Source organism: Cryptomeria japonica, chromosome 10, assembly GCF_030272615.1.
Source record: "Cryptomeria japonica chromosome 10, Sugi_1.0, whole genome shotgun sequence".
In the NCBI taxonomy this organism is placed as follows: domain Eukaryota; kingdom Viridiplantae; phylum Streptophyta; class Pinopsida; order Cupressales; family Cupressaceae; genus Cryptomeria; species Cryptomeria japonica.
Genome location: NC_081414.1, coordinates 742,081,499 through 742,107,320, shown reverse-complemented (window position 1 = coordinate 742,107,320; position 25,822 = coordinate 742,081,499).

Here is a 25,822-nt window from a genome sequence, read left to right as displayed (position 1 = left end):
TCTCCATGAAATTGATCTAGAGTTGTTTTAACTTCTTCATGTGTGATTTTGGAGTTTAACATTTTTTTGCCATCTTCTGTTATCAGTTTGGGTATGTTGTTTGTTAAGATTCTATTGTTGGTGAGTTGTGAGTGTTCCCAATTGTTGAGGATGTTTTCAAAATACATCATTGTATCTTTTGCAATCTGATCTTGGTTTGTTATGATCTGATTGCAGCTATTAGTGATTTGGGTGATTTTGTTTGTTGCTCTTTTAATTTTGACACTGTTGTAAAATAATTTTGTGTTTTGATCCCCATCTTCTAACCATGATTCTCGAGATTTATGTTTCCAATATATCTCTTCTCTTACAAAAATGCCTTCATATTCACATAGGAGCCTCTTCTCAGCTTCATATGTCTCATAAGTCATCTCATTTTGCATCACATCAATGTTTATTGTCTCCAGTTCATTCTCAACTCTTGCCTTTTCTTCAAAGATGTTTTTAAATTTCTCTTTGTTCCAGTCTAATAACTTGTGCTTAATCTCTTTCATCTTAGAGAGCCGACAAAAAAAATTTGATCTTACAAAGGTGCTTTCCTTCCACCATTTTTGTATGTTGGGAAGGAAGTCTTCGTGTGTAAACCACATTCTCTCGAACTTAAAGGGATATCTCATCTAATTTGTTTCCCCCACAAGTTCTAAGCGTACCGGGAAGTGATTAGAGCCTGACCAAGGTAACACGGTATTTTTTAGTTCTGTATGGAACTCGGTTAGATCTCCCTTAAAGAAGAATCTATCGAGTTTTTATATGATGTTAGTGAAATATTTTCTTCTCTTATTCCATGTGTGGAAACTAGTCTCTGTTTTGATTTCGAAAAAGGTATTGTTGTTTATCCAGTTAACAAAGTCTCTTTGTGATTGTTTAATGTTTATTTTACCACAACTTTTATCCGATGAGTATATGATAGTGTTGAAGTTACCATGTATGATGATGTGTTTTCCATCCTACATCCTTATGAATTGTTCAATTTCTTGCCACACTAATCTCTTCTTTTTTGTTGGGCTCAGGCCATAAACATTAATAATTACAAACTCAAGGATAAGACTAAGGGTTCTAACTCTGTCAGCCATCAAATTTTGCATTTTGGATTGGAATGTGAATGCAACTGTACTTTTTTGCCACATTATACCTAGTCCTCCCGATGCCCCTGTAGATTCCACAGCTTCCATTGGCCATTGGTTAAATTTTCTTGTAAAATTATTTATATCAGTCTTGCTTAGGTTTTGTTTCTTGTATCAAAACTATATCCATGGCAAATTTCAGTCTTCTCTTAATCAGTCTCTGTTTGTTAGGGGCTCCCAAGCCCCTAACATTCCAGGTAAGTATGTTTATACCTCTACTAAGGGATGGGGAGATTTTCCTTGCCCAAATAGTGTTGTTATTTTGGCCCGCCCCTCTGCATCCCTGTCCATCTCTCTTTTGTCTAAAAAACACTTCCTACCTCTTTTGTTGCTTGGAGTATTTCCATAATGAGGAGTTGTTCTTTCACTTCCTGTCTAGAGGATACCTCTATTTTGTGGATTGGTTGGGCTACTATCTACTATTTTGTTATTGTCTGTTACTTGCATATTGATTATTTCCTTGATAATGAAATCTCTTTCCTCATTTGCATTCAACCCTTCCACAATGGGGGATTCCTCTAGAGTGGTGTAGTTTGTGGTTATATCTTCTTGACCCTCCTCATTAGGGTTGCCGATATGTAAGGGTGTTCTATAGGTGGATTGAACCTATTCTATAATAGGGATATTATGATTTTCTACCAATTTTGATGGGGTATCGAAGAGTATTTCATCTACATATACCTCAACTAGTTTCCCCATTAGGTTTTCTATAACCTTGATCAATTCATCTTGGATTTTCTCTTCATTATTATGGGTTTGAGTTTCTAGGGTTTTGTTATTATTGATTCCCAAGACTGGGGAAGGAGGCGGAGTCGGGGTAGTCTCAATCCTTTGTTGTCCAGTGTATATAATAAAGCCACCCTTGTTCATATTAAATTGTATGTCTAATTTCCCATTTGAAGCTACAATTTTATCCAAAACTAATGCTTGTGGCTTTTGAAAATTATGGTTTGACCTCTTACAGAAGGCTAAATCTTCTTCTACTGGCTCATTAAAACATACTGGTTTTAGAGTATATATATGTCATCAGTTGTTTCTAAGATTATATTTTTTAGATTTCCCTTAGCTTTGTTGAATTCTATTAGGATTTTTATGTCTAAGCTATTCGACCAATTGTTTTCGACAACTATGAATTTGCCCAAGATTTCCCCAATTTCTATAAGGATTTTAGCATGCATTAACTCTATAGGAACAATGTGGATTTCTATCCATTTTGGTTCCATTTCAAATTCAAATCTTTTAGCATCAAAATTCGGTTTCCAATCAATGAAGTTAAAATTTATGCCTTATTAAAAAACATAATCTTCATGTAGAAGCTTGGCCTTCATAGATTTATCATGGCATTCTATTTATATAAAGTTGTTTACTAGGGTTGTTATACTTACTTGGCCATGGAATTTTATTTTCCACCATTCCACAATTTCTTCAGTTGGCAGGTTGTTCGCTCCCCATCTTGCAAAGAGACCGTGCCCTCTACAATACTCGCTTAGATCCTTTGCTTGTGTAGGGAAATTGATATTGATGGGCTCTGGATAGAGATTTGATGCCGCTAGGGCATCCTTATTTCTTACATCCTTATGTGGCAAATTGCCCCTCTTCAGGACCAAGACCATATTGGCAAATTTAGGGACATGTAATGGCATTTCCCTTCCTCCATTTTTCACGGGTCTAACATAACCCTCCATTCTGCTGGTAAATGGGCATGTTATTTGTTGCAGCTTATGGATGGAGATTCTAGGGCCTGAATTTGTTTGAGAGCCCAGTGGTATCCTATTTGCCTTGGTGGCATAGCTAGGAATTTGTGAGGTGATTGGGATCACCCACATTTGTGGTTGATCGGTCCTCCTGACTTCCTTTGTCTCTATCCTAGCTTCTCTCATTCCCACTACCACATTCCTTGGTTGGTTATTTTTCAAAACTTCCCTCACATGTGGATGATTGTCAGCCAGCTCCCAGGTCCTGCCTGGGTTTGGATGTTGTTCGTCGTGGATTCGAAATGCATAGTCTTCAACTGCCCTTGCAACCCATCTCCTTTCTGCCCTGATGGTCTTCTTGCTTTTCACTATTTCCCAAGGTTGTTCCTACTAGAGGGGAGCCCTACCAGATGTTGCAGTGACCTATATTGTATTCTCCTCTCATCATCTGCTCGGTCTTTCACATATCTGCCAAGTTGTAGAGCCATTTTTTCGCAATAGTATCTAGTAGTTTATTGAATGACTATCTTATGTTTTAAAAGACATTGATATTTTATTTGAAGCAAAAAAAATGATTTGTTCAATACATGGATTTATGTTTCTAAATTTAAAATTCATAGGTTGAAGAAGTCACAGTCGAGCATAAGCCCAAACATGCAGTAAATGATCATACACAAATTGGATTTCATAGCCTAAATAAAATAGAATGTTTTATTAAGAAATTTGAATTAAAAAAAAAAAGGTTTGAAAATCACACTCAATAGAATGTCTATTCTTGACTCCAGTCTGTAGTTTAATCAAGTCTGCAAATTACATTTCCTTACAATGGCAACTGCTCTAGCATTCCTTTAGCTAATCTATTCCACTGTTCTTCATATTTTCCATAGCTCTTCCTTCCAACTAAAAAGCAACTTTCCCAAATGAGCAATTGATGAGAGCCTCATGATGTATCCTCAATCTGACTATAAATGATGTTCATTAGAGAGACTTACCATAATCAAAGAAAGTCCCTTTCAATCCCATCGATCCATCTATCACGGGTAGTGAGAACTAAAGTAAGCCATCAGGGACTTCTTAATATCATTTCCTATGTGCATTTAATATCAATCGCTTAATCCAAATCTTAGATCCTAGAGTAGGGAAAGATAGTGTTGGCATTTTTTATGTTTATGTTGTGATTGTCATTGATGGACACACACTTGCATTGAGATCTCCTTTATATGTATGAGTTAGAGCTCAACCAGAATATGTTCCAACCGGTATGTTGTATTATAGTCTTTAGACTATTGGTGTTTTGCAGAATATGTTTACCGGTCTAAAGCGGCATGTCGACCCCAAGTGGTTCATGGATCCCAGGCGGTACAAGGGATTAAAGTGGCATAACACATTTTTACTAGTCTTTAGTTTTGTCAAATCGGCAACCAACATTTTGCTTGAATCGGCATTTTATATGAAACGGTAATACTCTGTGATGAGTTACCATCCACCAATTGTTTGACGGTGCCGACACGTTAACGGTGCTTTTTGTGTCATGTTACCAGATATGTCTAGATGCATTGAACCTAGGAAATTGTATTGTAATCCTATTAGACTGACATGAAATCAGATTCCTTTATAAGGACATCATGTCTAGGGTTTTAGGTTGGTGTGGTTGTTGTTGTTGGTGAAGTTGATATTGTTGCTACGGTTTAAGGTGGTTGAGGAGTTAGAGAGAGTATGAATGTGTAGAAGACTGAAGTAATGATGTAATGCATTAAGATCGAGCTATCAAGGATATAACCAAGCAATCTGTGCTATTTGCTAGATCACTCACTTGTTGATTACTCACATCTTCGACAAGTCTGTAGCCCTTAACCGGGTAGGCCAAAAAGCCTCTTGTAAATCCTCTAATAAGGTGGTTCACATCTGTGGTTCTAAAATCCTCTAGCAAGGTAGTCTTTAATTGGACTTATCTCCTAACAGAGATTGAGATTCCTAATAGGATCTATTCTAGTAAAGAACGTTGTAAGACCTTAACTAGTCTGGTTTTTATTCTATAGATATTACTTATAAGTTCCATCTCACCGTGGTTTTTCCCATTTGGGTTTCCACGTCAAAATCTCTTGTGTTATGGTGTTTGTGCTTCTATGGGTGAATGCATTATTTATTATTTGGTTTGCATGTGTGCTAACTGGTTTGTCTGTTAAACTATTTTACCAATTTACTGTTAGTCTTGCAAAGTGTTTAAGTTCAAAGATTTTTGGCATACTAATTCATCCCCCCCTCTTAGTATTCATCAATTGGTATCAGAGCCAACCTTTCTATAAGTTTAACCACTTGGAAAGAGATATGGGGGAATACACATTGAGGGAATTTACTCATTGACTCACTCAGTCTGAGCAAGCCTATGATGAACTTATGGCTAAATATAAGGTCTCTCAGGCAAAAAGGAGAGAACATGTTGAAAAGCTAATGGAGCTATCTAAAAATAGTTCTTCAGATGTAGCAGACATGGAAGCCCTAATTGCAGAAGTAAATAAGTTGAATGAATCAAACTCCAACCTGAGAAAGGATTTGGCAGGATTGACTATCTAGATGTGTCAAGAGCTTGAGAATCAGAGGAAAAATGAAGATCTGGTGAAAGACAAATATCATGAGAACTTCAAGTTGAAGCAAGAGATCAGTGCACTAACTGCTCAACTCCATGTTAGCAAAGTGGAAAAGGAAGACATGCAAGGTGAACTGAATAGTGCCATCTCTGAGAATGAAAACCTGATGGAAACAAATGCTACTATTTCCAAAGAACTCTCTAAGTCAAAGGAAATACTTGCTAAGTTCAACAAGAGCACTGTCAAGCTAGAGCAAAAGCTTGAATTTATCAAACCTGTCAAGAATACCAATGGACTTGGCTATTCCTGTCATGAGGAAGGTGAGACCTCTAGTACAAATGTTGGAGCATCAAAGGATAAAGGTAAGAAAAAGTTTAAACCTATTTTCTTTAACTGTCTTAAAGAAGGACATACTACTAATGTGTGTAGGAGTAAGGCTTACAACAATTTTCCCTATTTTCTAAATGATAAGCCTAGATCCTATAGATTCAATGGTAATTGCTATGCATGCAACAAGTTTGGGCATAGAGCATCTAAATGTAGGTCAGTTATGAACAAAATTGATAGATATCCTCAGAGGACCCAAGGAGCTGGTCCTGAACCTTTTGTGAACTGAAATCACAACCAGTGTAATGCCTTCAATCATCAGCCAAGAGGCGATGGCTATCAAGCGAAAACCAGATGGAGAGAAAACTGTTGGATTTGTCATGGTCATGGTCACACTGCTGCAACATGCAGAAGGAAGAATGGAAACATGAACAATGGACCCTGGAGAGCACCTGGAATGGTCTACTATCACTGTAACAAACCGGGTCACATTGCCAGATTCTATAGATCAAGAAAGAGTATATCAGATGATATACCAGTCACTCCGAAAGGAGAAATTGATGTTGAAATAGTTCAAGCAGATATGAATAAAATCTAGAAGAAGAAACTAGTGGTGTTACAAGAGGAACTGGTTTCTGTACCTAGTGTGGAAATTATGGAACCGGTAAACTAAGCCTCAGAAAAGCTTAGGGGGAGAAAATGACAAAATTCTTTCAAACCCCTAGTTGACACTGGTAAAAGACCTTAACTAGTGTGTGTTGCCTATCATTTGGCGGAAGACCGAAAATGGTAAAAAAGGCAAATTGGGGTTTAAACCCTAATAGTGGAGCATTAATGATGGTAGGTGAGGAATATGCTTAAAAGCATTTTTCAAATCATTTCTCACTATCAGTTTTTTAGCAAAGAAAAGTTTTTCAAAGAGCAGAGCGACGACAAGGCAATTTGAGCTGAGATTTTGAGAAATTGAGAAACCACGAAGGAGATTCAAATTCAAACTGCAAACGGTCAGGTGGAGAACACAAAGCAGTGATTCAGTAACTGATGGTGTATGAAGTGAAGGAGAATCTACAAGCCGTAAATTCACGTGTTTCAAAAGGTATTTCTTGAGTTCTTAAAATTTCTATCATGGCTTCCACATCTCATACCAGTTCTAGTGCATCTATCAAGTTTGCAAGTTTTGTTCAACGAAAGTCTAAGTATAATGCCCTATCACAAGTTCTGACTGGTGTGATAGTAGAAGAGGGAATTTTAGGCTACACAGATTGCAAGATTGAAGACCTAGGGTCTCTAGCTATCCACTCTCAGTTAGGTTTATTTTGTGGAAAGGATAAGAAGATCAAACCAGAGTATAGTATTCTGGAGAAGAAGAAGCTTCACAATGTTGTTTACTTCCTGGAGGATTTCATAGAGGATCATATAAGAATCATTCTAAGCAGAGTCCATGGTGACAAGATGTACCTGGAGAGAACACATGATATTACGCTGTAGGCATTTCATGTCGTCACCGGTTTCTACAACATAGGGGAAGTGCCAGCCCTAAGGACTATAAGAAAAACTGAAATGTCCAAGATCACTGGTTCAGTGAGCGACTCACGAGGCATGACAATCAATTCTATCAAGGATGATCTGGTTAATTTTGCCTGCATGGTGATAGGCTACCGGACATTCTCTGCTAGCAGAATTAACTTTGTATCTACTGTAGAAGTAAATGCCGCTTACCAAATGATAAAGGAGGATGCATCATTTGACCTGTGCACCGGTATGCAGAGACAACTCCTATTGAATCTGAAGTCGATCAAATAGGATAATGCACTAAGGTTCAAGTTTGGACAACTACTGGTTCAGTTGTTCTTCTATTTCCAAGGCTACTTTCTAGGAGTAGAGATGTCCAGTGGTCTGCTGACCAACCAGTGACTAAACAAATCAAGGAAAGCATTCAAGCAATTGGAACCGGTTACCCTGATGTTCTAAACAAGTATTTTAATGAGTTCAGATGAAAAATGAGTCAAAGAATGAGGATATTAGGTGACATCGTCAAGAAATATGAAGACGATATCTGTTTCACCATCAAGGTGGATCAATGCATAATGGAGGCTGTTGAGCCCAAATAGGAAGAAGTGGAGCCAATGGGCTATGAGGTGTTGTATGATATGCTGGAAGGGTATGCTTCTACCCTTATTGTATCACCTCTTGATCCTAAGGCAAAGAGGACCGGAACCTATCTAGAAAGGGTTACACTGGCCGAGGAACCCTCTGCAAAGAAAGGAAAAGAACCTGCAGTGAAGAAGGCAAAGGCAGTACCTACAGCATCTGCACTGGTTACTATAGTAAGTCCAAAAGTGACCAAATGGTCACTGGCCAAAAAGAAACCGGAAGCAACATTAGCTAAAGTCTTCGAAAGGAAAAGGAAGACAAAAAGCAATTCACCAGACTCAGAGGAAGCTATGTCTAAGGAGCAGCCCAAGAAGGTGAGACAGACAAGAAAGAAGACAAAGAATGAACCGACATCATCTGGACCGGTAAATATAGATATCTCCTCCTATAAACCTTTGACACATTGTCAAAGAACAATAAAGAATATTAGGAGAAAATTGCTACATGATTTAATTGAGTATTTTGATGACTTTAATGATGATGAAAAGGAAGCGGTTGAAAAGGAAATAATTCAGTATTTATGTGTTAATGACCAATCACCTTCAGAAATTAGATTTGAAACATCGGATTCTTTGTATAATTCCTTAGACAATAAATGGTGCATTTCCATAGAGCAGGAACAGGAAATGAGAGAAAAGGTTTTTGCTGAACATTTTCCTGATGTATCAAATTCGAAACTGTTCGATGTAATGAACAAATAAAAAGATCTTTTCTTCATGAGAAGAAGAAGACTCCTGTTACTGGAAGGGAAGGGTAAAGAAGTGCTCAAGAATACACACACTCATGCTCTAGAAGCTCTAAAGATGCATCGAGTGGCTGAAGCCAACTGAAAGGCTGAGCAAGAACCGGTTATATCCAAACCGGATGAAGCATTTGATGATGAAGGAAATCCGGTTGTTGAACCGGTCGACACTATTGATTTCGATGCCCTGGACATAGAAGATGTTACTCAGGAAACACCATCTAAGAAAAAGAAGAAGAAAGGAAAAAGAAAGAAGAAGAGGATAAGGAAGAGGAGAAGAGGAAGGAAGCTGAGAAAAAGAAGAAGGAAGTAGAAGACAAGGAACAGGAGAAGAAGAAGGAAGTAGAGAGGAAGAAGAAGGAAGAGGAAGATAAGGAAGAAGAGAAGAGGAGAGAAGCTAAGAAAAGGAAGAAGGCTGAGGAAGACAAAGCAGAGGAGAAGAGGAGAGCAACAAAGAAGAAGAAAGCTGAAAAGGACAAGGAAGGAGAAGTGGCAAAGAGCACCCAGATGGAGACTCCAAAGGCAACCGGTAGTCAAGCCAAACCGGCTAACCTCACCAGTCCTATCGACCTCCAGTCTGCAAGTGAAATGGAGCTGATGCAGAGCATCAAAGTTTCCCAAGAATGGCTTGAAAACATATAGAGGAAGAAGGAGCAGGATGTAATTCAAGTGGGTGTGGACACTCTTACCGTTTTGATATCTAGTACAAACCTTCCCAACACTGAATCATCATTGGCTAAACTTAAGCTCCTATGCTTAGTTGTTGATGATCAGGTGCAGAGCCTAGAAGAGGTAGTCGAGGAAAATGTCAAGAAGGAGCATCAAAAAGCTCTTAATATAGCTCTAGTGAAGAAGTTGAATGAGCTCCGGTCTGAACTACAAAAAGAATAAAAGGATATAAGGGACACTCTTGATGAGGGGAATTTGCTACTCAACAAGATCTGCCAACCCCATCTGTTATATGATGATGTGCTAGCTCAAAAGAAAAAGCTTCAAATAGACTTACAGTCCTACATGAGCACATTTAAGCTGCCTTATGACTCCTTTACAACCTATGGGAAAACCGTTCACCGGTTTCACATCCAGTGAGCAAAAATGGAGCAAGAGATCAACACCTGGTATAGAGATTTGCAGGAGCTACAACTAGTTCTACTCCCACATCTGCAAATTCTTCAAAAGTGCTATCTGAATCTAGATGTCTTATCAGTTACACAGGAGATGAGCACAATTGATGCCATGGAAGAACAGGTCTCCCAGATGTAGACAGAGAAAGAAGTAGCCACCTCCCTACTTGAGTCCTGGTCTTTGTCGATGAAATAATTCTTGTAGGACTATAAATCTATTTTTGACAAGTATTATTCCTTATTGTCATAACCTCTTATTATTCAAATGAAAATAGGGTTGTTCAGCTATACTTTGTCATTGTTGGCAAAGGGGGAGAAGAATTCTATTTGGGATAAGTATCTGGTAATCAAAATTTTGATATATGCTCTGAATATGCATATCAATGTTTATGCTCTATATGCAAAGTGTTATACATTGTATTGTTAAAGGGATAGTGTATATGCTTAGGGGGAGCAATTTTGCTAATGCCATGATTTTGTTGTAAAACACTTAGATGTCAAAATTTTATTTTCCTAAGTGTTGCCATCAATGCCAAAGGGGGAGATTGTTGGCATTTTTGATGTTTATGTTGTGATTGTCATTGATGGACACACACTTGCATTGAGATCTCCTTTATATGTATGAGTTAGAGCTCAACCGGAATATGTTCCAACTAGTATGTTGTATTATAGTCTTTAGACTATTGGTGTTTTGCAGAATATGTTTACCGATCTGAAGCGGCATGTCGACCCCAAGTGGTTTGTGGATCCCAAGCAGTATGAGGGATTAAAGTGGCATAACACATTTTTACCAGTCTTCATTTTTGTCAAATTGGTAACTGACATTTTGCTTGAACTGACATTTTATATGAACCGGTAATACTCTGTGATGAGTTACCAACCGACATTTTGTGATGAGTTACCATCCACCGATTGTTTGACGGTGTTGACACATTAATGGTGCTTTTTGTGTCGTGTTACTAGATATGTCTAGATGCATTGAACCTAGGAAATTGTATTGTAATCCTATTGGATCGACATGAAATCAGATTCCTTTATAAGGACATCATGTCTAGGGTTTTAGGTTGGTGTGGTTTTTGTTGTTGGTGAAGTTGATATTGTTACTAGGGTTTAAGGTGGTTGAGGAATTAGAGAGAGTATGAATGTGTAGAATACTGAAGTAATGCTGTAATGAATTAAGATCGAGCTATCAAGGATCTAACCAAGCAATCTATGCTATTTGCTAGATCACTCACTTGTTGATTACTCACATCTTTGATAAGTCTGTAGCCCTTAACCGGGTAGGCCCAAAAACCTCTTGTAAATCCTCTAACAAGGTGGTTCACATCTGTGGATCTAAAATCTTCTAGCAAGGTAGTCTTTAATCGGACTTATATCCTAACAGAGACTGAGATTCCTAACAGGATCTGTTCTGGTAAAGAATGTTGTAAGACCTTAACCGGTCTGGTTTCTATTCTACAGATAGTTACTTGTGAGTTTCATCTCACCGTAGTTTTTCCCATTTGGGTTTCCACATCAAAATATTTTGTGTTATGGTGTTTGTGCTTCTGTGGGTGAATGCATTATTTATTATTTGGTTTGCATGTGTACTAACCAGTTTATCTGTTAAACTATTTTACTGGTTTACTGTTAGTCTTGCAAAGTGTTTAAGTTCAAAGATTTTTGGCATACCAATTCACCCCCCCTTCTCAGCATTCATTAGATAGAACCCTAGTACGGATGAAGAATATGACAAAACTAGCAAAAGAATGTTTGGAAATGGAAGGAATGGCAAGGCCATCGATGAGAGAGGTGGTGGGAGAGATTGCTTGAATAAGAGGAGGCACAAGACAACTAGGGATTTATGGGGATGTGACACTTGTTGAGGGTAGGGGAACTTCAAGTATTCAATTAGCATGATGAGAGTACTTCCCCCATTATTACTCTTGTCCATCTGCTACTATAATTATAGCGGAGGTCATTCCACTGCATTGATTCCGATGTCAAGTATGTATTAAAGATGATCATACAAAAAGAGTAGCATGGTAAGGTATATTTTTTGGAATATATGTTCAAAATAAATGTACGAGAAGTCCTAGTTAGGTTTCAATCATCTTTAGTTTAGTTTCAATCAATAATAGTTAGCTGACAATAATTTCAAAATTTTTTGTTGTTAAACTTGTTATTTTGTGGAAAGACCGATGAGTCTTCTGTTTCGATAAATTTGTTAATTCTTGTTATGAATGATAAGCACTTATTCAAATGTTTCTTTCCAGTTTCTTTCCTATTATCATCTCTAGTTTTAACTTGGTATCAGAGTTGTTCAATTTGTTGCACCTACTGTAGTCAAACAATGTAGACTTAATGATTTGTTTTAATTTATAAGGAAGGATTTGGCTGAAAGGACTTCTTAATATCGGTGAGATTTCTTCCATATCTCATCAATAACTAGTTGGAAGGCTCTTCAGGTCACCTCGACGGGACTTGCCCATATCGATGGGAGGTTCAATCATGTCTCATTAACCATTGATCTACTGTTCCATTGTTTGTGTGTCAAATTCTAATAGCTTGGGAAACATATGTCCACCACTCTTTTTGAATGATGAACTTGACCTTAATTCGATAACCTTTTTCAAAATTTGACAATACCCACTCAAAATTTGACAGAGCCCAAATTTGGCTAAGTGGAGGGAATTTTAACGTACACCGAAGACTTCAAGAATTTCTCGAACTAAAAAAAAAACCACAAGAATTAATTCAACCAAAATTGTAGCAAAACTTTAAAGAAATATTTTTTTTTGTGTCACTCACCTAAGATGCTCTTGAATCAAACACTTTGGGTAGTGTTGGTGTACGTGGCCTCCAGCTGGACTCTTCTAATATCCCTTGCCTCCATAGCTTATCTACTCCACTAACTGCATTTACTGCTATCTTCTCATATCTTCTTCTACTCCATTTTTTATGCTTCTAGATGGTTTGACTATTTGGTGCTTTTCTGGAAGCTTCTCCATTTTTGTAGAGAGAACTCTATTTTAAAAGGGAATACAGAAGAAAAAAAACCTATTTTTTGATGAAAAATGTAATGGCAAGAGAGCATTGACAACTCTATTTTTTGTCAAGGCATAATATAAACTGTTTTATATTCTATTGTTCCTTATTATTCTGTTATTCTGTTTCTCTTTCTCCCTTCAAACTGGTATCAGAGCAGTATGATCTATGGTATAGAGTAGTTTGATGGTGCTTTACAAAACAAGATTGAGCCTAAAGCTTCGAAGATGCAAAAGGAGAAAGATATTGTAAAAGTCAAGATAAGACAAAGCATTGGCTTGAAGAAGTGTTGAATTTGCAAAGGGACTATATGGCAGTAGAAGCCACCACTAAAGCCATTTGAAAATAGAGGAGATTCTAGAATTAAAAGAGGGTCATTTAAAGGCTGCAAACAAATATTTGGAAGTTAGAAGAAAGCACTAAAGGGGTAAAGAGATTAGTAGACATAAAAAGGAAAAAGGTTGAAGATATAGTGAGCAGAGACAAGTTTTATTTTGAAAAATCATGGAAACATCAAGTGGAAGTATTTCACAACCACAAATTCCAATGTTTAATGGCAAAAATTATGACTTTTGGAGTATTAAAATGAAAACCTTATTTTGCTCCTAGGGTATTTGGAACTTTGTTGAAAATGGGTTCCCTGAACCAGCGAATCAACAAGCATATCAAGCACTTTCACAAGCTGAGAAAGATTTGTTAGAGGAAAACAAGAAGAAAGATGCAAAGGCACTATTTTTTATTCAACAATAAATTGATGAATTAGTATTTCCAAAGGTTGTAGCTACCACAAGATCAAAGCAAGCATGGGATAGTTTGCAAACAACATACCGAGGCACATGTAATGTAACAATGGAAAAATTACAAATACTTAGAAGGGATTTTGAAAATCTGCAAATGAAGGACTCAAATTCAATAGATTCATTTTTCACTCATACAATGTCAATAGTAAATCAGCTAAGGTCCTATGGAGACGTGATTGAAGATCAAAAGATTGTAGAGAAAATACTTAGAATTTCACCTACCAAGTTTGATGCAGTTGTAATAGCCATTGAAGAGGCCAAAGATATTGCTCAACTATCAGTAGATGAATTAATGGGGTCACTCTTAGTGCATGAGAAAAGAATAAATCGATCAGGGATATCATCATTAGAAAATGCATTCAAGACTTAGCTTTCATTTGGAAAAATAAGAGGGAGATAAAATAACAACAAAGGCAAAGGAAATTTAACACCAAGGGGAGGAAGAGAAAATACACAATTTGAAAGTAGAAGACCAACATCGATCCCACATGCCCATTCTACACCAATAAAAGGAAGAGGAAACAATCATTCTCATAGCCATCATCAAGGAGAAAGGTATGATAAATCAAACATTTAATGTCATTATTGCAATAAATTTGGGCATTTTGCATCAAAATGTAGAAAAAAACAATATAATATGAACAAGAAAAAGGCACATTTTACAAATAAAAACTAGACAAACACTAGTGAAAAATACACCATATTGATAACATGCAATTTGGCACAAGAGAGTTAAAAAGAAGTATGGTTCCTAGATAGCAGTTGTAGTAATCATATGAGTTGTAATAAGGAGATGTTTGCAACAATGGATGATTCAGTAAATCAGAAGTAAAATTGGGAAATGATCAATGAGTTTCAGTCATGGGCGAAAGGTCAATTAACATAAGAACTAAGAGAGGTGAAGAGAAGCATATTTCTGATGTATACTATGTTCTTGGATCGCAAAACAACCTCATAAGCATTGGATAGTTAGTGCAAAAATGATATAGAATATACTTTGAAAATGGTGAATGTGTGATTCTAGACAAGAAACCAAGCAATAGGCTAATTGAAAAAGTTGAAATGAAAAAAAATAGGATGTTTCCATTAATAATTAATAGTGAACTATTTGTAGAGCCATAAAGATTGCCAAAGGTTGCTGAATTAGCTTTCAAAGCCTCAAATAAAAATGAAACTTGTGTTGGTATTATGGATGTGTTGCATTGGTTTTGTCATTGATGTCAACACTTATCCTTCTGGAGGTCTACATTGTTGATTTGGCACTATGGCTATATTGGTTTACTGTTGAAATGAAACATTGTGTTCACCAGCAAGGTCAGTGACTTATGTACAGCCATCGATATATGCTCACCGATAGGTTATATGGTTCACCGAAAAAGATGATGACTTGGTATCATCTAGAGATCACTTGTTTATGTCGAAGACATGGTTTTGATATTTGGTTTTGGTGTTTTGGTTATTGGTCTAATTGGGCTGACATAATTGTTGTTACCGGTAGATAGGTCTAGATTATGGACCGGTATACGTTATCTATTCTAGATCAGCATGACACATTATGGAGATGATTTATTATTGGTTATTATATTGAGACTGACATCTTGTATCACATCAAGACTTATTTTGTAATTGATTTAAATGTAATATTCTTAGTGTGTTGACCTTAATATTTGGGCTTAGGTTTTGTATAAATGTATGATCTTATTTGTGAGATGAATCATGGTATGGTATGGTATTGTAACTTGGTATGGTATGTGTGAATATTGAAGATAATATGATCAGATCATAGAGTGAATAAAGAAGACAACATTTGAAGGTTGAAGGAAGGTTTGAAGGTGTTTATCAGAGCTTAAACTGGTACTGAATCCAACATTGTAGATACACTTTGAAGCAGTACATTATTCTAGGATTTAACCATCCTACTATAGTCAGTGTGACTCCCATTCTTGAGTAGTGTCCTCTAGGCAGTTGGCCTTTCTACATGTGCAGACCCCATTTGTATACACTTACTATTTGCAATAGTATCATCTAATTGTGGGTAAGGTTTCCCATCGTGGTTTTTCCCCTTACAGGGTTTCCACATCAAAAATCTTTGTGTTATGTGTTGTGGATGTTGTTTCTCTTTCTGTTTCATGCATTAATTTTCACTGGTATTGATATACACTGCTAATTTGTTTCACTGGTATTAAAGATTGGTTTATTGGTATTAAGTTTAAGTTGGATTAATTTATAGTTGGATTGAAATTCATTGACAATTCATTCACCACCCCCTCTCAGTTGTCCTTCTAGTTCCTAACAACTTGGTTATGGCATTTAAGGCTTGGGAATTTAAACTTCAAAGGGTTACAGTTGTTATACAAGAAGAAAATGGTATATGGGCTGCCACCAATAGAGCCACTTCAAACCAAATGTGAGAGAGTTTCATATTGGCAAAGCAACATAGAAAATAATTTCCAATTGGGGAGTCTTATAGGACAAAACATCCACTTGAGATAGTATATTCAGACCTTTGTGGACCTATGCAAACACCTTCCATAAGTGGAAAGCTTTATTTCTTGACATTTATTGATGATTTCAGTAGAAAAGCATGGGTTTATTTCTTGAAATATAAATCAGATGTATTTGTTGTTTTTAAGGAGTTTGAGATAAAAGTTGAGAAAGAAAGTGGATACTATATTAAAACATGGAGAACCGATCAAGGTGGAGAGTACATATCAATTGATTTTAAAAAAATTTGCAAAGAAAATGGCATAATTAAATAATTTACAACAAGGTATACTCCTCAACAAAATGGAGTAGCTGAGAGAAAGAATAGAACAATTATGGAAATGGCATGAAGTATGGTAAAAGAAAAGCATCTACCAAATGAGTATTGGGCGGAACCAGTTGCATGCTTGGTATACATATTAAATAGGTGTCCAATTAAAGTAGTGATAAGTAAAGCACCAGAAGAATCTTGGAGAAAAAGGAAGCATAACATATCACATTTAAGAGTTTTTGGTTGTGTGGCATACTCCTTGATACCTCAAGGGTTGAGAAAGAAACTATATGATAGAGGAGAGAAGTGCATATTTGTGGGATATAGTGAACAATCCAAGGCATATATGTTGTACAAACCTATCACAATGAAGCTAATTGTAAGACATGATGTTGAGTTTGTTGAAGAAGAAGCATGGGATGACAACATAGACAAAACAAGTACAACTGCACCTAGTGTTCCACAAGAGAATGGAGAGAATGAAACTCAAGCTAAGAATCCTCCTACAAAAGCAAATGCACCTACAACTCCTTCTAGAGCACCTAGCACTCCAAATGCTACTACATGAGCAAGTAATAATAATAGTAAATCTTCTAATCCAACATTTTCATCACTAAGATGAAGATCCATAAATACTTCAAAGAAGACACGTAGTCTAAGGGAGATTTATGATGAAATCCAAGAGGCTAGAAATGATGATATATGCATTAATTTTGCATTCTTGATATAAGATGTGCTGGCATATGAACCAGTATGATGACATGATGATAGTGTACATTGTCATTGATGTCAATATGCTGAAGAGTGAACCCGTATATTGAAGTAAGCAACTGGAAAGAGAACCAGTATGATGTTGTGAACTGATATATGTGAAAAAGTGAAGCGGTATGTTTTTCCAAAGTGAACCGATACATGAAATGTCTTGTATCAAGGTTTCATATGGTATGACTACTGGTTGGTAGTGTCAGCTTCAAGGTTTCCAGTTGAAGTGTTCCAAGCCTGTGTGATTCAACCGATGACATCATGTGATGAGTTAGCATTGTAATGAAGATCAAATTATGTTGCCATGACAACCTTATGCGCATGAAGGATCTTACATGAAGGAGATTGATCCTATTTACCTCAGGAATGTGTGAAGTCTCTATAAACGGTGGAGAATGTGTGATGGGTTATCAGAATCCAAGAAGCAGTGAAGAATGAAAGTTGGAGAATGTCTTGATATCTGTTCAAGACTATTGTATTCAATTTAATGTACTCAATGGTCAGGATTGAACCGACTGAATTACTTAACCTAAATGCTTAGGGTTTAGGGTTTATGCTACTAACCTATCTGTTTCCTATAAGGTCAAGGTTGTTTTTCATTTTGAGGTTGTTGGCAATTGTTGTGTGTGTATCCAAGAGTAGAGATACGTGATTCTTGCCAGACCAAATAAGAGAGTAGATACTTACAGAGTGTGATTGCATAAGGGAGGAACTAAAGTGGATCTGCATTGGCATTGAGTGCTATTACCAGATCATTGTAATACCTGTTGACCTCTAACCACTTCAACAGTTGGAAAATCCATTAATAGGGTAGCCTTAACCAACTTGCTGTAAATCCTTTAACAAGGTGACTCAAAATCATTGAGTTCTTAAAATCCTCTAACAAGGTAACCTTTAACAGGGTTTAACCCTTAACCAGGTGATCCCTAGAAGGGTCGGTTCCTAGCAGAACCTATTGTAATAGTCTTTAACTAGACTAGGCTTCTAATAGAGCAGGCTTCAAAAGAGTTCAAAGAACAACTTGTGGGTATTCATCCCCACTGTGGTTTTTCCCTGTTGGGTTTCCACATGAAAAATTAGTGTTTCATGTGTGATGTCTTTCATGTGAAGGTTTAAGTGTTTTATGTCAAAGTGGTAAACCATGTTGAACTAGCAGCTATTATATTTTTTATGGTAAATTACTTGTGTATGCATATGGGTGAAGTGGAAATAAGATATTAGGTTGTGTGATGATTTAAGTGTTAACTTTTTAGGTCCTTCATAGTCTCACTATGTGTAACTGGTAGTGCCCAAATTTTGACCGGTGATACTATTTACCAGTTGAGTACAGTCTTTGCTACCAAAGTGGTTTAGGGAAAAGTTTTTGTATGTACTGATTCATCCCCCCCTCTCAGTACCAGTTTGGTACTAACTGTTCATCATTAATTCATCAATTAGTATCAGAGAATCTTCCAGGTCCTCTATGTTGTAAGCTTAACCACTTGAGGAAAAGATCCTACTCTAATGATGAAGAGGGAAGGTCCAAATTTCAACAGAGACAACTTCAAAATATGGAAGGACAAAATGAAGATATACATCAGAAGCATGGGTGCTCAACACTGGAGCTATGTTGAGAATTCTTATGTTATCCCCACCGGTACTCTCACCGATGATCAAAAGAGAGAGATTCAGGAGAATGGGCAAGTTATGGAAGCCCTAATTAGCAATCTATTTGACATTGAGTTTATTGATGTTCAGGATAAAGATAATCCCAAAGAAGTATGGGATGCTCTTGAGAATATCTATGGTGGTGATGAGAATGTGAAACAAGCTAAGGAAGAGAGCTTTAGGGGTAAGTTTGAAGACATGTGTATGGTTGAAGGAGAGACCATTCAATAATATGAAATAAGAATCAAAATTGTTGTTGGAGATATCAAGAGTGTAGGTGGTAAAATAGATGATTCCACTATTGTGAAAAAAGTCTTGAGATCCTTATTACCAGTCTATGCTATAAGGGTTGCTACTATTTGGGAGTTGAGGTCTATAGACAAGACAAAGGTATCCCTAGACTCCATCATTGCAAAGTTGATAGCTTATGAGATAAATAATTATGATGGCAGTATTCAAAAGACTGGATCAGCCTTTAGAGCATTTGTTGCACCACCTAGAAAGGGAAAATAAGCTAGTACCAGTGGTGAATCAAGACAAAGCAGAGAAATGGATGATGAGGAGATCCTAATGGAATTTGAAGCTCTTCTTTCCAAGAGACTTCCTAAGGGAACTGGTAAATATAGAGGTAAGCTTCCCCTGAAATGCTTCTCTTGCAATAGGATAGGACACATTGTTATAAACTATCCTAGTGGTGATAATAAGGACAAACTGGAGAAGTACAAGAAGTTCAAAGGAGGAAACCAGAGAAACTGTTTTGTAGCAGTTGATGAAGGTGTCACTGATAAGGAATCAGAAGATGAAGAAAATGAAGACATTGTATTTGTAGTAGTTAAGGAGGAAGTGTTAGAGAAGAAGGCTCTTGTCTCCCACTTTTATAATTCCAATGAGTGGATTATTGACAATGGTTGTTCTCACCATATGACTGGTGATCGGAGTAAGTTTCTATCTCTAGAAGAGTATGATGGTGGTGTGGTTCATTTTCATAATAATGCACCATGTATGGTAAAAGGTAGAGGGTCCATCTCTCTGAATGGAAAAAGTAGTGCTGACAATGTGTATTGGGTAGAAGATCTCAAACACAACCTTTTGAGTGTTGCCTAGCTAAATGACAATGGACTCACTCTATAATTTAGAGATGGAGTGTGTAAAATCAAAGGAAAGAATGGTGAACTGATGGCCACCAGTATACAGACCAAAGGTAACATGTTCAAGTGAATGCAAATATCAGTACATGTCTAATGGCTAAGTTTGATGATAGCTGGATATAGCATAGGAGACTCTGCCATGTAAACTTTGATAATATTGTGAAGGCCAGTAAGATCAAGGCAATTAGAAGATTGCCTATGCTAAGCAAACCGGATAATCATTTGTGTAGAGAGTGTCAATTGGAGAAAATGTCTTCCTCAACCTTCAAAGGTAAAAAATTCACTACAGACAACTTGATCTTGTGCATACTGATTTGTGTGGTCCTATGAAAACTAGGAGTGTGCAGGGAGATAGGTATTTTATGATTCTCACTGATGATTTCTCAAGAATGATGTGAGTCACATTCTTGAAGGACAAGTTTGAAGCCTTTGGAAAGTTCAAAGCCTTCAAAGCACTGGTTGAAAAAGAAAGTGGTAAGAGGATTAAGTGCCTAAGAACTAATCAAGGAGGATAATTCACTTCTGGTGAATTCAACAAGTACTATGAAGAGAATGACATCAAGAGGCAACTGTCTGCCCCCTGGACTCCATAGAAGAATGGCCTAGTAGAGAGGAACAATCGGACTGTTGTTGAAGCAGCTAGAACTATGTTGATCCAAGGGAAAGTTACTCACACTTTCTAAAGAGAAGCGGTGAGCAGTGCAGTCGACACTATGAACTTGGTACTCATCAAGAAAGGTAAGGATAAATCTCCTTATGAGTACTAGACCGGTAAGACGCCAGTGGTAAGCTACTTTAGAGTGTTTGGTAGTAAATGTTATATCAAGAGGAGTGAACATCAGAGCAAGTTTGATGAAAAATGTGATGAGGGAATATTCCTAGGGTATTCCACAAAGAGTAAAGCTCTCAAATATTTCAACAATCAGACTCAGAGAATTGTTGAAAGCATCAATGTTAGAGTTGTTGAAACCTCTAATAAACTTGAGGAAACTGGCAGTGAGCAAGTAGGAGAAGAACTGGTAGTAACCTTCTGGGAACTGGTTGCAAAACAACCTAGCACCAGCAACAATGCTCCTACACTGGTAGATGTTGATGCTGATGAAGATGAGGATGAAGAAGAAAAGCAAGAGGAAACAACTAAGATCATTCCTAGGTATGTAAAGCTGAATCATGATCCAAAGCAGATCATAGGGGATAAGGATGTAGGAATCCTTACAAGAAGAAAGGTCAGAGAAAATTCTTGTATGATCTTTGAATTTGAGCTTAAAACATTTAAAAAGGCACATAAAGATGAAGTCTGGATCAAGGCAATGGAAGAGGAACTTGACCAGGTAGAAAAGAATGGTACATGGTCCTTGGTACCTAGACATGAGCATAAAAATGTCATAGGCACCAAATGGGTTTTTAGAAATAAGCTGAATGAAGATGGCACAGTGGTAAGAAACAAAGCTAGACTGGTGTGTAAAGGATATGCTCAAGAAGAAGGAGAAGACAATGGAGACACCTTTTCTCCAGTAGATAGATTGGAAGGAGTTCGTATGCTTATTGCATATGCAACCTTCAAGGGATTCAAGGTATATAAAATGGATGTAAAATTTGCATTCCCGAATGGAATACTAGAAGAGGAGGTGTATATAGAGCAACCATAAGGGTTTTCCCTATCAGAAGATAGTGACATGGTGTGTAGGCTACATAAATCCTTGTATGGACTAAAGTAGGTACCTAGAGCATGGTATGAACACTTGCACTCTCATCTTGTGAAGATTGGATTTGAAAGAGCAAGTGAAGATAGCAATATCTACTTGAAATCAAAAGGAGATCAGATTCTGATCTGTGAAGTATTTGTTGATGACATAATTTTTGGTGGAGATGACAAGATGAGTCATGACTTGGTAGATGAGATGAAGAAGGAATTTGAGATGTCACTTATAGGGGAGATTAAGTTTTTCATTGGACTATAGATTCAACAAATGAAAGATGGAATCTTTATCACTCAATCCAAGTATGTCAAAGAGGTATTGAAGACATTTGGCATGGAAGACAACAAACTAGTTGGTACACCGATGGTGACTGGTTGTAAACTATCAAAAGAGGATGACTCAGTGTTGGTAAATGAGAAGGAATACCGATCAATGATTGGTAAGTTGCACTATATAGTACATAGCAGACTAGACATTAAACATGTAGTGGGCATTACTGCATGGTTCCAAAAAATCCCAAGAGAATCCCACTTGGCAGCAGTCAAGCGGATTCTGAGATATCTGAAGGGAACTATTGACTATGGATTATGGTATCCATATAGTAATGATTTCAACCTGAAAGTGTTTATAGATGTTGATTGGGCTGGTAATGTGGACGACCGGAAGAGCACAACTGGTGGTGCATTCTTTCTTGGTGGTAGACTAGTCTCATGGATGAGTAAGAAGCTAAGTTGTTTCTCTTAGTGTATAGTAGAAGCAGAGTATGTTGCAGCTTTCATGAACTGCACCCAAACAATTTGGATGACGCATGTATTAAATGGCTTCAAAGTTCCTGTATCTAAATCAGTAAGTATATTTTATGACAACACAAGTGCAATCAACATCTCCAAGAATCTGGTTTTGCATGCTAGAACCAAGCACTTCGAGCTCAAGTATCATTTCTTGAGGGAGAAGGTTCAGAAAAAAGAGGTTGTATTGGAACATGCTTCCAGTAAGGAGCAGTTAGCAGACATATTCACCAAGCCTCTACTGAAGGCTACCTTTATCTATTTGAGAGGTAAATTAGGGGTGTTGCCCCTTCAAGAGGTGAACTAAAGGTGTGTGCTCCACATTAGTTAGGTCTTACAATGATATATCTTTTTCAGGATTGGTGTGTTCAAGAATGCTACTCCTTAGGGGGAGCAACATAGTGGAACATAGATGTGCATGCCTCCACTTTGGCATTGTTGTCAAAGGGGGAGAAGATGTGAAGTAGAAAAGATATCTACCATATTGAGCAGAAGATGTGAAGCAGAGAAATATCTTTGTATATTGCCATCAATGCCAAAGGGAGAGATTGTTGGCATATGAACCGGTATGATGACATGATGATAGTGTATGTTGTCATTGATGTCAATATGTTGAAGAGTGAACTGGTATATTGAAGTAAGCAACTAGCAACAAAAGTGGTATGCTTTTGTGAACCGGTATATGTGAAAAAGTGAAGTGGTATGTTTGTCCAAAGTGAACCGATATATGGAATGTCTTGTATCAAGGTTTCATATGGTATGACTACCAGTTGGTAGTCTCAACTTCAGGGTTTCCGGTTGAAGTGTTCCAAGCCTGTGTGATTCAACTGATGACATCATGTGATGAGTTAGCATTGTAATGAAGATCATATTGTGTTCCCATGACAACCTTGTGCATGCGAAGGATCTTGCATGAAGGAGATTGATCCTATCTATCTCAGGAATGTGCAAGGTCTCTGTAAATGGTGGAGAATGCGTGATGGGTTATCAGCCTCCAAGAAGCGGTGAAGAACAAATGTTGGAGAACATCTTGAGATCTGTTCAAGACTATTATATTCGATGCAATGTATTCAATAGTCAGGATTGAACTGACTGAATTGCTTAACCTAAATGTTTAGGGTTTAGGGTTTATGCTACAGACCTATCTGTTTCCTATAAGGTCAAGGTTGTTTTTCATTTTGAGGTTGTTGGAAAATGTTGTATGTGTATCCAAGAGTAGAAAGACGTGATTCTTGCCAGACTAGATAAGAGAGTAGATACCTGTAGAGTGTGATTGGAGAAGGGAGGAACTAAAGTGGCTTTGCATTGGCATTGAGTGTTGTTACTAGATCATTGTAATACCTATTGACCTCTAACCACTTCAATAGCTGGAAAATCTCTTAACAGGGTAGCTTTAACTAGCTTGCTGTAAATCCTTTAATAGGGTGACTCAAAATCATTGAGCTCTTAAAATATTCTAACAAGGTAACCTTTAACAGGGTTTAACCCTTAACTGGGTATTTTAGCCATCCCTTAACCGGTTGATCCCTAGCAAGATTGGTTCCTAGCAAAACCTATTGTAATAGTCTTTAACCGGACTAGGCTTCTAATAGACTGGGCTTCAAAAGAGTTCAAAGAATAGCTTGTGGGTATTCATCCCCACCATGGTTTTTCCCTATTGGGTTTCCACGTGAAAAATTAGTGTGTCATATGTGATGTCTTTCATGTGATGGTTTAAGTGTTTTATGTCAAAGTGCTAAACCATGTTGAACTAGCAGCTATTATATTTGTGATGGTAAATTACTTGTGTATGCATATGGGTGAAGTGGAAATAAGATATTAGGTTGTGTGATGATGTAAGTGTTACCTATTTATGTCCTTCATAATCTCACTGTGTGTAATCGGTAGTGCCTTGATTTTGACCGGTGATACTGCTTACCAATTGAGTACAATATTTTTTGCCAAAGCAGTTTAGGGAAAAGTTTTTGTCTGTACTGATTCACCCCCCCCTCTCAGTACCGGTTTGGTACTAACTATTCATCATTAATTCATCAAGATGATCTAATTTACTTTGAAGATGCTATTAAATATGACAAATGGATTGGAGCCATGGATGAAGAAATCTAATCCATTGAAAAGAATCAAACTTGGGATGTAGTTGAGCTTCCAAAAGAGAAGGATTTGATTGGAGTTAAGTGGGTTTACAAAACAAAGTATAATGCTGATGAAAAGTAGAGAAACACAAGGCAAGACTAGTGGCTAAAGGATTTGCACAACAACTGAGGATAAACTACAATGAAACATTTGCACCCATGGTAAGATTGGATAAAATAAGAATGGTCTTATCTGTAGCAACTCAAAAAAAATGGTAAGTTTACCAAATGGAAGTTAAATCAACATTCTTGAATGCTATTTTAGAAGAAGTGTTTATAAAATAGCCACCAAGTTATGAAATTTTGGGAGAACATAAGGTATACAAACTAAAAAAGGCCCTATATGGTTTGAAGCAACCTCCTAGAACTTGGTACAGTGGGATAGATTCTTATTTTGTGAACAATGGTTTTGGCAAGTGTGGCAATGAACCAACTTTGTATGTCAAAGTGAATTATAAAAAAAAAATCTTGATAGTTTGTTTGTATGTAGATGATTTTATATTCATAGGTAACATGTCCATTGACTCATTCAAGACAACCATGAAAAAGAAATTTGATATGACTGATTTGGGGCTCATGAGATACTTTCTTCGCATGGAGGTAAGTCAAAATGATCAAGGCATTTTCATATGTCAAAGCAAGTAAGCTAATGATTTGATGAAGATATTTAAGATGGTAAATGTGAATCCAACACCTACACCCATAGCTTTGGCTTTAAAACTTAGTAAGGAGGACAAAAGTCCTAGTGTTGATGCAACTTTATTCAAAAGATTAGTTGGCAACCTCATGCATCTAACTGCCATAAGACCAAATATTATGTATGGGGTTAGTCTTGTTTCTAGATTCATGGATAAACCAAAGGAATCATATTAGAGAGCTGGAAAAAGAATTTTAAGGAATATAGATAGAACAAAGAGTTTTGGGATTTTATATACATCTTTAGATGACTACAAACTTATTGAATATATAGATAGTGATTGGGAAGGTAGAATAGATGATAGAAAAAACACTTCCTGGTATATATTTTATCTTAGTTTGGTGCTATCTCTTGGGCATCAAAGAAACAACCAATTGTCACCCTCTCATCAACTAAAACAAAATATGTTGCAGCCACGTGAGCAACTTGCCAAGCAATATGGATGAGAAGAGTACTTTCATATTTGTGGCATCAACAAGAAGAACCTACAAAAATATATTGTGATAAAAATTCCGCAATTGATTTATCTAAAAATCATATCTTTCATAAATGGAGAAAGCATATTGATACAAGA